Source organism: Pelobates fuscus, chromosome 12 (genome assembly GCF_036172605.1).
Source record: "Pelobates fuscus isolate aPelFus1 chromosome 12, aPelFus1.pri, whole genome shotgun sequence".
Lineage (NCBI taxonomy): Eukaryota > Metazoa > Chordata > Amphibia > Anura > Pelobatidae > Pelobates > Pelobates fuscus.
Genome location: NC_086328.1, coordinates 56,618,615 through 56,632,478, shown reverse-complemented (window position 1 = coordinate 56,632,478; position 13,864 = coordinate 56,618,615). Strand labels below are relative to the sequence as shown.

At 42.0% G+C, this 13,864-nt stretch overlaps 1 protein-coding gene across 2 annotated transcripts in view; it reads right to left on the bottom strand.

The window, feature by feature from the left end:
- The window catches only part of LPCAT2 (lysophosphatidylcholine acyltransferase 2), a 1,632,697-nt gene that overhangs the window by 339,548 nt on the left and 1,279,285 nt on the right, over window positions 1–13,864 (bottom strand). The gene's annotated exons all lie outside the window — the stretch shown is intronic.

Below are 13,864 nucleotides of genomic sequence, written 5' to 3'. Positions count from 1 at the left end.
TAATGAACAGCGTACCGCGGAATTAAACCGGCTGCAACTCTTGTAAAAAGGGGGGTGTACTAGCGCTAATTAGTGGATGTGATAGAAGTGAATAAGCTGCTTCAATACCAAATTCTTATCTTTAACAATAGTGAAACAGTGGATACTAGGTGAAGCGCTATATATTTTAAACAATGTGAAATATAAAAAATAGGCTGATACCTTAATTTCATACACAAAAGTCCGTATGTGACATATAGTACCTTGAAATAAAACACAAATAAAGACAAAAATAGTGTATCCTGTGATATAAATAAATAGATATAGGATGAAATAAATTTCCCACTCACACTTTTAAGAGCTAATGGATATAGCTCAATAAAATCGCTTGTAGGATCCGTAAAGGCGATCCTAATCCCTTCTTTTTGGTGGGAGTTCTTCCTCTTGGTCTCTAAAATCAGGAGAGGTATATGGTGCAGTACCTTAGATATAAACTCTATAAAAGGATAAAGTAAAAGGGGTACTTACAAACCCAGAGCCATGTGGTTAAGGACCACAATCCTTCTTTGTGCAAATGAAAGTAGCAGGAACAATGCCAGTAGTGTTAAAAAATATATATAAATACTTTATTTACATAAAAATATATAACATTATAAAAACACTTTACTAGGCATTAAAAAAGTCCAATTCCATGAAGACAAATGTTCTCCAAAGTTCCCATGACGCGTTTCGCTCTGTCAGCTTCCTCAACTGGATATTGTAAAAATGGAAAAGTCTTCATTTCCCTCCTTGGACTTGTTCCTGCTTTTATACATCTTCTCAAATCAATAATGTTAGTCCTGCTTGTAAATTCGCGGGCGATCACCATGGAAACGGTGACGCCCTGCGTTTCAAGCCTCACTTTCAGTCCTTTTTCCTGGTTCCGCCGTCATTTACGGTCACGTGGGGGTATGCCGATACGTCATGCGTTCCAATTTTGCGGTTCATTGGGACTTTCACTTTTCATTCACTTTTAAATATTTGTTAAAATAAAGTATATACATTTTTATATTACCCAGTCTATCTTTAGTCCTACTTCCTACCTCATCTTGCTGCTGCTACATTTGGGTCCAGTACATCCTTAGGTGGGGATTGTTCCACCTGAAGCTGTTTAAACTAGTGCAGGTCCATTGCTCTAGTCTATGTAAGTAGGTTCTCTTTTATTTGCGTTGTACATATACCTACTATCTATACCATTGGTTTTTTGTATTTTCTCATTCTATATACCACGAAAATTCACACCTACAAAGTTCACTTAGAAGACTGCACACCAAGAAATCCACAGACCGGGATTATTCCGTCCAGGCCCTTGACATTGAGCTTATAAAGCTCTTCAAAGTGTGAGTGAGAATTATATATTCCTCCATCATCCACTATACCATCAAAATATATTGCACTATTATTGTATTCTGTTTTTTTTTCTTTTAAGCTATACCATCGAGAAGTATCTCCAATTACGTATGTAATATATATATATATCTGTGTATACCGCTAGCGCTGTTCACCTTTCTCTATATATTTGTCTTGTTTTGCACAAGGTTGAGGGAACACCTTGTTGGTGAACTGCAGCTTCATTTACAGATAGAGAGCACTTATTTCTGTAATTTTAATAATTTTTAACACATTTACAGTTTCCCAACTAATCTATTGGCCAGTACCTCGAGGGACTACCTTAAACAATTTACATCCGTTTTGGTTAGCCGTCGCTGCCCAAGCACCACATATAGCGAACTAGAGGGCGTAATTTACACAGAACCCTCTTAGTCTATCTACTCTATCAATAGTCTAGTGGGTTCCAAATTTACACGCCTTCCCACTTAGCCAAGATAGGTTGAGATCTAGCGGACAGAATATACACAGGCTCCGCTTAGTCTCCCGGTCCCTCCGACCTAGCGAACAAAATATACACCCTAGATACGCTAGTCTAGACAAGACACCGGTGTCCGGCTTGGGCTATTTACACAGGACCCAGCCTGACTCCAAACCAAGATTAAACGGGCTGACTACAGGGCGTTTAATTCGCTCCTTCCCTCTACTGAGGGGGCCAATTCCATACACAATACTTATGGGCGTACCGCACAATCGGTATCCAATAACCCTAGTGGGTCCACCGTTTAAAACAGTAGTCATCTTAGCTCCTCGTTCCTGAACCTGAGTTCACACTCATCGACGGGGGCACCCCAGCACTTACTACGTAGAGGCCAATGATCTCCTGGACAACAGACCAGTGGCGCCGAGATGAAGGGAGGTCCACGCAGAAGTTCATGGGTGCAGCCGTAGGGAGCGTGGGCAAAGATAGACCGTCTCACGCCTCTGCTCTCAGCTACCGTTGAACGATGAGATTCCCGGCCAATGCACCAAATGATACCGGAGAAACTGACGGAAGCCAAGCACAGAGAGATGGACACAGGTTTCTTTGATTTACCGACCGGGACTCAGAGGGACTAATGTAACTAAAAACAGCTAAAATCTGAGCCCTGATCGTACAGTGTAGGCACCTTATATAGGCATATAGCTCCTCCTATAATCAGTTCCACCTACACGTACTCTTACCCAATCAACAGAATAGAGACTAAATTCCTGTTTGACCACATGGCTTGCCCAGCACAATGGAGGAGGGGAATACCAGATATGAGTGGCAACTGTCAAAGTACACTGGCAGGGCACACGCTGAAGGAAGGCCTGACACACCCGCTTTAAGGACACTGACTGCTATTAGCTTACACTGGAAAACTTTTTTTCTTTGTAAAAGCACACTATAGAGACACCAGATATGAGTGGCAACTGTCAAAGTACACTGGCAGGGGTCTGCAGGGCAAACGCTGAAGGCCTGAAACACCCGCTTTAAGGACACTGACTGCTATTAGCTTACACTAGAAAACTTTTTTTGTTGTAAAAGCACGCTACAGAGACACCAGATATGAGTGGCAACTGTCAAAGTACACTGGCAGTGGTCTGCAGGGCACACGCTGAAGGCCTGAAACACCCGCTTTAAGGACACTGACTGCTATTAGCTTACACTGGAAAACTTTTTTGCTTTGTAAAAGCATGCTACAGAGACACCAGATATGAGTGGCAACTGTCAAAGTACACTGGCAGGGTTCTGCAGGGCACACGCTGAAGGAAGGCCTGAAACACCCGCTTTAAAGACACTGACTGCTATTAGCTTACACTGGAAAACTTTTTTTCTTTGTAAAAGCACGCTTTAGAGACACCAGATATGAGTGGTGGCACTGACTGGGCAAATGGGCACAGTATCCACTGAGCCTGACACAGAAGCTGGCAGACAACTAACTGCTCTTCTTCAATCTATTACAGTGAAAACATATGTTTTCTTTTTAAATGTCAAGCTTAAGCTATTGTGACACCAGCAGTGAGTGAGTGGTGGCACTGGGCAAATGGGCACAGTATGCACTGTGAGCCTGACACAGAAGCTGGCAGGCAGGCAACTGCAATTACATTACACACACAAAAAAAAAGCAGACTGATGTTCTAGCCCTAAAAAGAGCTTTTTGGGGTGCTGTTCTTACAGCAGAGATCAGATGAGTCCTTCAGGATTGTAGTGAACACTGAATACCCTAGCCTAGCTATCAATTTCCCTATCTAATCAGCAGCAGCTACACTTTCCCTCCTCTCTGTCACGACAGTGACCCCTTCTCGCAGAGTGTAACCTAACTATAGAACGTATACCGGACCTTAGAATGGCCGGACTCACGTTAGAGTAGTCAAATGGGATAGCCAGAGGTCAAGGGATAACAGAAGACGGGATAACGATAAGCAAGCCAAAGTACAGGGAACCAGAGAGTAGAGTAGTCGAATAGGGAAGCCAAAAGTCAAATACCAGGGTAGAATACAAATATCACAGAGACAAGCACTAGGGGAACCAGCAAGAACCACACTAGGGCGCAGGGCCGGCGCGTCCATAAGGCGGCCCAGGCGGCCGCCTTAGGGCGCCCGAGCAGGGGGGGCGCAAAAATCCGTATCCCCAGCCATCGGCTAGGGATTCGGATTTTTATAATGCCGCAGCCGCCTACCTTGCCCTGCTGAGGCTGCTCTCCGAATCCTTTTGGCTTCCTCCCTTGACGGAGGTGAAGTCTCTGTATGCCGCCGCCCACTCCTGATGACGTCAGGAGGAGGGCGCGACTTACACCTCCCCCAGAGTCCCCTGCGGTCCACAGTGTCGGGCTACCTCTGCGGGCTCCAATATGGCGGCGCCCATGTAAATTGGAGCCCGCCCGCGTTTGGAGCCAGGCCAGCCGGGAAAAAAACTGTTAAAGGAAGGGAAGGGAAGAGAAGGGAAGGGGAGGGAAGGGGAGGGAAGGGGAGGGGAGGGGAGGGGAGGGGAGGGAAGGGGAGGGGAGGGGAGGGGAGGGGAGGGAGGCAGATAGGCCCAGGCGGACTTCATGGTGAGTAGGTGGCCTGACTTCCGCCGCCCTCCCCCTTCCACTCCCCCAGACTCCATATTGTCCAGGTCCTGCAGGCAGCAGACACACCTTAGAAGAACTGCCTCTTCTGCAAGACCGCTCCCCATAGTGTTGGAGTGCCTGCAGTCTCCTCAGATCCCCCTCACTTTAGACCTGGCTGCCAGCACTTGAAGGGGGTAAGTTTGAATTTTTTTTTTATATTTAATTTTTTAATTGTACACTGTCTGTAACCCCCTGTCAGGGCACTAAGGGGTCAGAGTGACAGGGGGTTAGAGGCTCCTAATCCTAAACCATTTTGTCCCCAAATCCACTATCATTTGTTCCTTGGCATCCCATTTCTCACTGTATCCCACAACAAGCCCCTTTTCACTTGGTTCCCTAATTTAGTCTTAATTCGCTGTATCTCCTTAACCCCTTAAGGACCAAACTTCTGGAATAAAAGGGAATCATGAAATGTCAGACATGTCATGTGTCCTTAAGGGGTTAAAGGGATACTGTAGTACCAGGAATACAAAGCTGTGTTCCTAGCACTACTGACCCTCTGCCTACCCTTTCCCTCCTGTCCCCCCCCCCCCACCTGTAAATAAAGGGTTAAACACCCTTTACTTGCCTTATCTTAGCGCAGCGCCTAGCGGGGTCTAATGCGCATGCGCACAGCAAATGCCGAGTGCACATTAGACCTCCCCACAGGAAATTATTGAATCAATGCTTTCCTATGGGTAAAAATCTGACCCTGGAGGTCCTCATGCAGAGCTTGAGGACGTCCAGCATCAGATAACGGACCAAAAGTCTGTTTCAATTCCAGAAGCGTCCCCTTTGGTAGACAGCCACTGAGGGCAGACTTAGTGATGCAATGTAAACATTGCAGTTCTTTGGAACTGCAATAGTTTACATTGCAGCACTACGTGCAAAAGGGACACAGCACCGAGACCAGTTCAATGAGCTGAAGTGGTCTGGGTGCCTACAGTGTCCCTTTAAAGCAGCACTGTCACCATCTGGGGACTTTGCCGAATTTGCAAAGACCCATCTAAGAGTGAGATTTACTTACATTAACCTGTCTCTCATTTGTGCAGCAATCTTGTTCAGTCTGCTCCGATGTCCCTGCGCAAGAGTACTGCGTTGAAGTTTATGCCAATTCCCTGCCGCTGTTACTGGTGACTGCTTTTAGGATAAACGATTAGACTCCACCCTGAGTCTAAGAAAGTCAGGAGGAGGAGAAATACAAAGGCAAAGTAGTCAATTCTTTGAAAAAGTGTAGAGTAGGTTAGCGCTAATAATATACAAAGGAGGCAGCAACCTTACAGAGGGTCACCCTCTAACCCTCTGGGATAAGGATGTACAGGAAAAAAGGGGAGAAAAGGCTGCGCCAAGAGATACAATAAAATAAGTCCCAATAAAAATATAAAAAGGATATATATAAATATATATAAAAGTCAATATAAAAAGGAGGATAAATGTCTATGTTGCGCTGGTGTTCTCTCTTCTTATGATGCTTTGGATCCTCCCGTGATATGTAAAATATAAAAGGGAAAAGGACCAATGGTGCAGATTGTGGGGTACGTGGAAAATGAAGAATAAAGATGTAATAAACTCACATTTGTATGAGCTATAACCAGCTCAGGTGGAATGGGCGTTCTGCAGTATAATCCCTGCTAGTAGGATATCAGGAAATTCTGATCCACTGGTGCTGTCCAATTCTCAGGAGAAGGGAGAAAAATATATAACAGATAGTGCTCTCTGAAGATAAGATGTGGTATATACAAAACAAAATAAATATACTCACAGTATACAGTGCAGATGACACTGCACTTGAGATATGGCGTGGGTGGTATAATCCCCACCTTAGGATATATAAAATGCCAGGAAAGGATAATATAAAATTGGAGTGATAAAAATATATATAATAAAAATATGAATGGCACAGAGATAAAGCCAAACGTAATTTATTATTAAAAGTATACAATAAAATCCATTAACGCGTTTCACCTCAAGGGTTTTATCTGATAATCTCTCGACTGAGTTGGAATTTCAGTGGAATTCCAACACAGTGAGAATATTTTATAAAGATTCTATCTTTATGAAATACTCATTTCTTGGGGGGGGGGGGGTGGTCCAGTGGGGGATGACGACAGTGCTGCAGTAATCCCATGCCTCTCTTAGCCTCTGCCACTAATACCCTGTCCCGCTAGTTACTCTGTCCACAACCTGTGTCAGTCTTTCAATGTAATCCCTTATCCCCCAATCCTTTGCCACTCTGTTCGCTGTATTCTCAGGGTGGGTAGGTTGTTTAATGTTTATGTACTTTACACATAGCTAAGCTATTAATTCAACTGGGAAAATTGCAGTAAATGTGTGTGTGTAATTTACAATAAAAAAAAAAAAAAATCACTTGCGTATAATTCCAAAACCCCTATGTACATTAAAATAACTGTTTTTTTTAGTGTGAGTATTTTAGCTCATCTTACTGTTAAAATTATATTAAATGTACATAGTGATTTAGGATAGTGCTCAAGTAATTTTTTCTTTTTTATTGTCTATATTGGGGCTGATGTGTACTATGGTCATTGATACTGTCCAGGATAAGTGAGAATTTGAGCACAGGGATTTATTTAGTATGTTTATATCTGTAATTGTATTTTTTTTGTAAATGATTAATGATTTTACATTGTAATCACAACACAAAACATGTCAGGAAATAGTACATCACTTAGTGCAGGGCTCGACAAATCCTAGGACTAGACTAGGAATTTTGTCCTGGCGGCTGACCGAAGAGCATGGAGCAGTAATCTTCCTGCAGTGCTTGCTCTGTTTCTTCCCATGCTGGTTAGTGATGTATGCATCTGGATTATGACGTCACTCCGGCCACCGCATCACTAAACAGCACGCAATGGAGCAGAGCAAGAAGGGCAAGAAGAATAGAGAGCAGCCACACCGCATACAAGTGAAATAATCCACTCCTGCTCTCCCAATGGTAGGGAGGCTGGGTGTGCTTAACCCCTTAAGGACCAAACTTCTGGAATAAAAGGGAATCATGACATGTCACACATGTCATGTGTCCTTAAGGGGTTAAATGAAAAAAAAATAATAATAATAATTTGTGAGTGTATGACAAAAATATGTGTGTGTGTGTTTAGGTTACCGCCCCCCCTCCGATCTCATGGGACAGGTATTTTTAATCAACTTTTTTCCAACACCGTGCTGGTGTCACCATGGTTGGCCTTGCCTCCATGGCTGAGTTAATCAATCTTGATTTCAGCCAAGCCAATGCTTTCTCGTAAGAAAGCATTGGAAGTCTATTGTAAATGTGCTGCAAAAGGTTGCACTGCAACAATCTACTCGTAAAGATGCACACTGTGCAGCACTGAACTAGGAATCACCTCTACTGGCTATCTGAGTGACTGTCACTAGAGGTGTTAATAGGCAGCAATGTAAACACTGCCTTCTCTCTGAAAATGCAGTGTTTACATTTAAAGCCCTGCATGGGCAGGCTTTAGACACCAGAATATTAAGCTATAGTGGTTCTGGTGACTATAGTGTCCCTTTAAAAATAGTTGTTTCGACAAACAAAGCCCACACTACCTTACCTGACCTACCATCGATACTGCTTCAAACATGTGAGAAACCTGACAAACAACCCACTGTAAAAGTGAACTCTTATTGGTATTCACACAAGTTAACCCCCCCCCCCCCAAAAAAGAGTGCAATGTTTTCACAAACCATAACTGAATATGCAATATTGTATCAATGTAATTTTACTCCATGTCTTCTTCAACATGTACGTTCATCCTTGCACTACAAAAATAAAGAATTAAAAAAAAAAAAAAAGTTTTTTTGGAAACCCTGGCTCCTAAATCGCAAACAAATTTGTCAAACCCTGCAACAAGCAGGTTTGAACTTTGAGGGATTATTGAGTTGGTGGAGAAGCAAAGTGGGTACTCTGAGAGGAACACCATAAAGGAAGCAACTGTTTGGACCAGACTGGCCTGTTCTGGCTGCTGCAGTGAAGGAAAGAATCTGCATCAAGGACCAGAGCGAGGAAGGCAGGTTGAGCTGTGGATGGAGACATGGATGAAATTTCACTTTTCCTTATAATGTTAAAATTCCTAATTGTGCGTGAAATTAAACTTCATTCTTATTCTTTACATAGCTGGAAAAGTATATTCAAAATGCTGAAACTATTTAAGGAAAATAAATCATCAGGGGCAGTGTTCAGACAAAGACGAGCAGAAAAAGAGAAAGCTGGGAAGCGGATGTCTGAAGCTTTAAAGGAGTACTTGACTTCTCACAAAAGGAGAAAGCAAGATACTGCTGCATCAGAACCAGTTTCCAATGTTGCAAGCGAACCTGTACAAATCGATATTGATGAATCTTCAACATCATCATTCAAACAGCCCATCACAATCCAAAAGGCTGTTAATGTAGATGATGCAAATACTGGAAAAATACCAGAACAACAAGATGATGAGCAACCTTCCACATCATCACACTCTGTCTACCTTGAGAAGACTATTGACACAGAAGGATCAAATGACGAAGAAGAAGAAAGAGAGGAACTGCAGCAGGAGGAACAATCTACTTCTTTGGCAATACTGGATTTGTCTGATCCAGCTAATTGGCTAGCTGTTCTCACCATCTCACTAAGGGATGCTCTTGTCAGGAAAGGTCCTGCAAAGCAAAAAACTAATTTCATTTTCCCCAAAGATGCGGCGAATAGACGTTTCACTAAAGCAAATTACAAGCGACGGCTGCCAAACGGTGAAGAAACCTTTAGAAACTGGTTGGTTTATTCTGTCAAATTGAACAAAGTATTTTGTTTTTGTTGTAAGCTATTTGCAACTAAAGTCACTACAAGTTTGACACGTTGAGGTTATGATGATTGGAAAAACTTATCTCAAAATCTTTCCATTCATGAAAAGTCTAATTCTCATCTTGTCGCTGTAAGAGACTGGAATGAACTCTCAAGAAGATTTGGTTGTGGAAAAACAATAGATGCAGCTTCCCAGAGATTGTTGGCAACTGAAACACAACATTGGCAAGATGTTGTTAAGCGCCTTATAGGCATAGTAAAATATCTTGGTCGCCAGTGCTTGGCTTTCCGAGGTAGCAGAGATACATTATACAGTGACAATAATGGGAATTATCTGCAACTTGTGGAAATGCTGGCCACATTCGACACCGTTATGCAGGAACATTTGAAAAGAATAAAAAATAAGGACATTTTCCAACATTATCTGGGGAAAGACATTCAAAACGAACTCATCAGCCTTATAGCGAAAGAAATCACAAAACACATTCTGCAGTTGTTGAAAAATGCAAAGTATTATTCTATAATACTTGATTGCACACCAGACATTACATTAATTGAACAAATGACTATAATTGTTCGATTTGTGTCCATCAAGGAAGGCAAGTTTCCAACTGCTGAACCAGAGATCTGTATAGAAGAAAAATTTCTAGGTTTTATCAAAATCCAAAGTTCAACTGGGGAAGGTTTAACTGAGGCAATTTTGTCTGAACTTGAAAAATTTAAAATCCCAGTTGGTGATATGAGAGGACAAGGATACGATAATGGATCCAATATGAAGGGCAAACACCAAGGTGTTCAGAAAAGAATCCTGGATTTAAACTTGCGTGCCTTTTATATTCCCTGCAGCGCTCATACATTAAATCTAGTTGTGAATGATGCAGCCATGTCATGCAGGGATGCTACAACCTTCTTTTCTATTGTACAGAAAATCTATGTGTTTTTGTCAGGATCCACAGTTCGATGGAATGTCTTGAAGAAGCACATTGGCAGACTTACGCTAAAACCTTTGTCTGACACCAGATGGTCTTCAAGAATAGATGCTATTCGCCCATTTAGGTTCCAGGTTGGAGACATTTTTGATGCGCTCTCTGAAATCTCAATAGAGAACTCTCACACGGCAATGGCACGGTCTGATGCTGAATCGCTTTCAAAAGAACTGAATAACTTTAAATTTTTGTGTCTTATTGTGTTGTGGTACAACATCTTAAATAGAATAAACTTTGTTAGCAAACTTCTCCAAAGTAGAAGTATGTATCTTCCAGATGTTATAGATATTCTGGAATCCACAACCACTTTTTTGAAGCATTATCGGTCAGATAAAGGGTTTGAAGATTTACTGGTAGAGGCAAAAGACCTATCATTAGAAATGGAAATAGATCCTGTGTTTCCTCCTTTTGTGCGACAAATTAAGAAAAAGAGGATGTTTTGTTATGAAGCACCGGATGATCCGATTTGTGATCCTGCTAAAAAATTTAAAATTGAGTGCTTTTACAGCATTTTGGATGCATGTATTAATTCTCTTGATGAGAGATTTGAGCAAATTAAGCACCACAGTAAGCACTTCCAGTTTCTTTATACTATACAAAAACTTAAGGATGTACCAAGGGAAGCCATTATGGAGTACTGTACAGACTTGCAGAATATTTTGACTGATGATAAATCAGGAGATGCTGATCTGGATGGAGCACAACTTTGCGAGGAACTTATAATATTGGCTCCTATCTTGAGGCCTACAATGACACCCAGTCAGATTCTAGCCTATGCACTTAAAAATGGCTTTGCTCCCAATGTGTCTATTGCACTTCGCATATTGTTGACATTGCCGATATCTGTTGCCTCTGGGGAGCGAAGCTTTTCAAAGCTGAAGTTAATCAAAAATTATCTTCGGTCCTCTATGTCTCAAGAGAGATTGGTGGGACTTGCAATGATTTCCATTGAAAATCAGATTGCAAAAGAGATTGATTTTAAAACTCTGCTTCATGATTTTGTAAATGCGAAAGCAAGAAGGGTTAAGTTTTTGTAGGCTACCATTCTCACTTTGTTTGTGTGCAATATCTGTTAAAGCACTTTACACTTTAGGTGAATTTGCACTTGCAGAAACCTAAAGCGTACAGTTTTATTCATTGTATAAAAGTTATTTATAGTAATTATGTTAATTTTAAAGCACCTTGATACTAGTTGCACTACGTCATGCAGTGTGAGTAATAGTTACTGCAGTTTACATGCACTTGAATTCATTATTTATTTTTGTTCTGTTTTATAATTTTTGTTTTGTTGAATAAATGTTAATAAAATATACTTTACAAAACCACAAATTTGTTCTTATTTTTCTCAATAAAAACAAACAAAAAAACACATGTTAAATATATAACATAACTATAACGTAATGAAGTGGTTTTGGTGAAAAGAGCTTGTCCCTGCAGTCTGACTGACAGATGTAAATATTGCGTTTCATAAGAAAAGGCAGCGTTTACATTTGCTTCTAAGGACATCTCTAATGGCTGTCAAATGGCTTTATCTCTTAAAAAAAACAAAGTGTCTATCTATCTAAATATCTTTACAATCTAGTGTTTTGTCACACCTCTAAAACATTTTAGAAACTGCAAGAAAAATGTATGGGGGGGGGGGCGGCAAAATGCTCCTTCGCCTGTGTAGACAAAATTCCTTGCACTGGCCCTGCTAGGGCGTCTTACTGCTGTCAGGGCAGCCCTTTTATAGTGTGGTGTGTGTAGCCTTAAAACCACGCCCCCAAAAGGTCCGGGGGCGTGGCCGCGTCAGGACCTTGTCGGCTTCAAGCCGACGGCAGTGGCGGCATGCGCCGAACCTAGAAATTCCGAGCTGATCGAGCGGCCGGCGTCAGAAGTGCCGTGCCGCTCAGTGAAGGAGGGCGCTGTGCTGCGTGGGTCAGAGGAAGTCAGGTAAGGTATCGTGACACTCTCACTAAGCATGCAGCTACAGAATGAATCTAAAATGGATGCTGGGAGGGAGGTGGGAGGGTGTGGAAGGGAGGGTCTGCTGCTGATTTGCTGGAATGTGTCTGCTGACCATGAGGCACAGGGTCAAAGTTTGCTCAATGATGACGAATAGGGGGCGGATCGAACCGCCCATGTGTTCTCCCGCGGCGGCGAACGCGAACACGCTATGTTCGCCGGGAACTATTCACCGGCGAACAGTTCGGTACATCACTAGTCACAACCCAAGACCTTGTTTCAAGCATGATTTTGTGTCCAAAACTACCGAATGGATTACCTGTGGATCGTTTGTTTGATTGCTATAATTCTATATAGCTGTTCGACATATTCAATAGGAGCAGAAACACACAAATTCTGTATTAATCCCTCTCACTGATCAGCAGATTCAGCATGAATGGAAATGCACAAATCATTTGTTCGTATACCGGGGTAGCCGCCATTTCGGGACATTTCCATGTGGTCGCGGCCATTTTAACTCCCGAACAGCGGTGTTTTGCCGTCGAGTGTCTGGAACTAAAATCGGACACTCAAGTAGGCGAACACCGCTGAGACCTCCATAACCCCGAGGATTCGTGCCAAAACTACCGACCGATTGGCCGTTCAGTAGAAAGACTATGCAACAAACAGGGATTATAACGAATATACAAACAACTGTGGATGGCAAGCTTTTCGTATAAATTTACGCACGAAAGAGGACCGACCGCAAGGCCAAAACTCATGAAACTATTTTCGGCTAGTTTGCCTGTGCGGTCGGTCAAAACTTCAAAGTTCCATATCTCATGAACCCAGCAACCGATTCAGATGATTTTTTCAGGGATTGCTCCTCTACATAAGGGCTATCTGGAGAACTTATGAATGTACCCCAGATATTTGTACATCCATAACTTGAGGAAAAATGTGTTCGTGTTAATTTTGTTAAATGTTATCTGAGGGTCTACCCGGAGGAAAATAGGTACTCCAATCTGAGATGAAATACCCTAACATGGGAGCAAGATATTTATGTTTACCCACACACACTACAGTCTTGACGTAATTCCACTTTACACTCACAGAAAAGGACACTGCATCTTATGCATACCGATGGTATTAACATGTACAATATGTTGAAATATTGGTGAATTATAAGCAGAAAAATATAAGATGTGGACATGTATTGAAGCTACGAATGTTTCTATTGAGGCCTGCGAGCCTACATATCCTGTTATCTTCTCAATACATATGTTCTCCTATTCTTTTAAATATACATACAAAAAAAAAGAGCTATAACGCTATAAGATACTTGCGCAACACTACATAGACTGTTATGTTATGATAAATTGCTTGTTACCGGATTTGAACTGTGTATCCCTAAATGACTTTCTCATCGGCCTGCGAGCCTAAAGCATATGTTGCTGTATAGTGAACAAATAAAGAGATTTATAAAAAAAAAAAATGTTATCTGAGGGGAGGAGATGTATGGGATGTACCATGTATGTCATTGGTTGTTTTGTTAATCATGTGGGTGTCGCTCTTGCATGAGCCTCACTGCATAAAAGGAGAATGAATGTCAGTAAAGCTTGTTCTTGTTTTGACCTTCAAATCGCAGCCTTGACTCGTTTTGTGGGCAGAGGGGTATCCTAGCTGTACCATAGCTAGTGGGATTA